This window comes from Panthera leo, chromosome A1 (genome assembly GCF_018350215.1).
Source record: "Panthera leo isolate Ple1 chromosome A1, P.leo_Ple1_pat1.1, whole genome shotgun sequence".
In the NCBI taxonomy this organism is placed as follows: domain Eukaryota; kingdom Metazoa; phylum Chordata; class Mammalia; order Carnivora; family Felidae; genus Panthera; species Panthera leo.
Window position 1 is genome coordinate 224,336,916 of NC_056679.1, and position 2,581 is coordinate 224,339,496.

Genomic DNA, 2,581 nt, shown 5'->3' on the forward strand with positions numbered 1-2,581 from the left:
TCTTATAGACAAAGATGATTACTGCACATCACAAACTTCATTTCGTAGCATTTTCTTAGGACCAAAAAAATCTATTATAACACCCATCTTTGAAACAAGAAAAAGAAATGGACTTAAAACCATCCCAGGCTGCAGGAGCGCCTCGGTGACTCAGCCGGTTAAATGTCTGCCTCCTGCTTTCGTCTCAGGTCATGACTCCGCGGTTCATGAAATCGAGCTCCACGTTCGACTCTGTGCTGACAGCATAGAGCCTGCTTGGGATTCTTTCTGTCCCTCTCTCTATTCCCCTCCCCCACTCTCTCTCTCAAAAGTATAAATAAACATTTATTAAACATACACACACACACACACACACACACACACACACACACAACATCCTAGGCTACATATTGTTAGAACTTGGAGTTGAGGTTGCTGGTTGGCCAATGAACTCACAAGTGTCAGTAGTATTCTACATGAGTGGCAAGACTTTCACTATCTCCACAAGGATCTCTGGCCCAAAGAGTGGAGTTTGATAGTAATTCTTGCTACAAGAAAAAAGCAAACAAAACAAACAAAACAAAACAAAAATCCTAGGAACTAACAGTGGCTCTGGGAAAATGTAAATACAGATAAAAAATAAATATTGTATAACATCTTATAATAAAAATAAACACGTGTGAATGGATAAATGGATAAATATAATGTCATACACTTAATACTCTAGCGGAAACTCACGTGTGCTTCAACATGAGTACAAAAGTACTTAACTTCTACTTTAGAAAGGTGTGTTAGTCTAGGGAAGATTTTGAGGAAGGAACATCATCCCAGCTGATTATCTATCTATCTATCTATCATCTATCTATCATCTATCTATCATCTATCCATCTATCTATAACCGAAGGCGGAACCAGGGAAATCATTTATTTAGCACAAAGCACCGTTTAAATTGTCTTATATGCATAATCTTATTTATTATACACAACAACTCTGTAAATGAGATCCCATACTCCTACTTTATAGAGCCAGTGGAGGAGGAATTAATATGTATTCCTGTGCAACAGGTATTATGCCAGCTTTATATATGTTTTTGTTCATTAAAAAAAAGCTTCAATGCTTATTTATTTTTGAGGGAAAGAGACAGAGCGTAGTGGAGAAGAGGCAGAGAGAGAGGGAGACACAAAATCTGAAGCAGGTTCCAGGCTCTGGGCTGTCAGCACACAGCCGGACACCGGGCTCGAACTCACGATCTGTGAGATCACGACCTGAGTGAAGTCAGGCGCCCAACCAACTGAGCCACCCAGGCGCCCCTATTCTTGTTTAATACTGAGAACAATGCAGGAATGTAGGTTTTCTTATTGTTATTTTATATACGAAAAAGCCCAAGTTAAAGAGAATGATTAATGTGCTGAAGGTCTCAGTCCCAAAATAATAGTCGAGACATAATTTGAACCCAAGCTTTTGTATTCCTACTCCACAATGTGGAAAAAGTCCCTTTAAGGTCAGAGAAAATGTGAATTTAAGGAGTTATAAACACACTTGGCAGAACATCAGATCTTTATTGAACCTATTATTCTACTCACTGTACACAACATCTCCTGAGTAGAGAAGCTGTTTTCTAAAGAGGTCTATGAAAGTCAACTCTATCTTGATGTTTAGGAAAAATATGCATTATAATGGAAAAGTGACATATAATTTATTTGAAGTCTTTCTGTATTTCACTTTTTATCAAAGTTTCCTATTATGCAGAAGTTGAGATAGGAAGAAAAATAGGTGTAGACAAAGACGATAAATAGATTCATATAAATAAATTATCCACATATTTTCACAAAACATATAATTATCTCAATGTCTTTGCTTTCAAATTACAAGGCACATGATATCTATCGAAGAGTAACACGTGTAATAATTTATGCAGTAAATTGTGTTATTTTTAAAGAAGATTTTTCATTTTAAACTTTCATTAATATTACATGAGTGTATCTTATCATAGTAGTACCCAGCCAGTTAAAATGTAGGGTAAATGAAATAACATAATATTTAAGAACCTGGGATCTTAGATCCTATAATGATTTATTTATGAGCCATCTGGTTATACAGACAAGATACTATGGTCAAATGTGCTCTATATGCATGGAAAGAAAGAATCATTCAGAAAGAAATAATTAGGTTTTATGAGCTAAATCCCAAGGCATGCGGTAGGATTTAGGTAACTGACTTTTGTTGAGAGTGAAAAAAATTATACAAATACATATTATAATGTATATAATAGAATGTTATGTAGTTAGAACATTATCATATATATGTGCACATGCACATACTTATTGTATCACTTCACCATAGCAAGAGGAGCTTAGAACTACAAAATTTTATCTAGGGGATTATAAATGCAACACGAGGAGTATGACTCATTCTGAGTTCTTAAGGGACGTCAGGGGAACCCAAGGGGTAATGGCCTCCCATTTCTGTTAGTACCGTCATTAATCAATTTTTGCCTCCCCATCTGTCACATGTCTTCAGTGGACATGCACAAATGCCTATCGAGGGTCATACGTGGGATGGGATGCGAGATGATATGAAACCACTTCAGTTTCTTTTTGAT

At 36.3% G+C, this 2,581-nt stretch overlaps 1 non-coding gene across 1 annotated transcript; it reads left to right on the forward strand.

Moving 5' to 3' along the window:
- The first annotated feature begins 381 nt into the window (after positions 1 to 381).
- LOC122202869 lies at positions 382 to 535 on the forward strand. The gene has a single exon (XR_006194930.1). It is a non-coding gene; the product is annotated as a small nucleolar RNA SNORA62/SNORA6 family (small nucleolar RNA).
- The last annotated feature ends 2,046 nt before the right edge of the window (positions 536 to 2,581 follow it).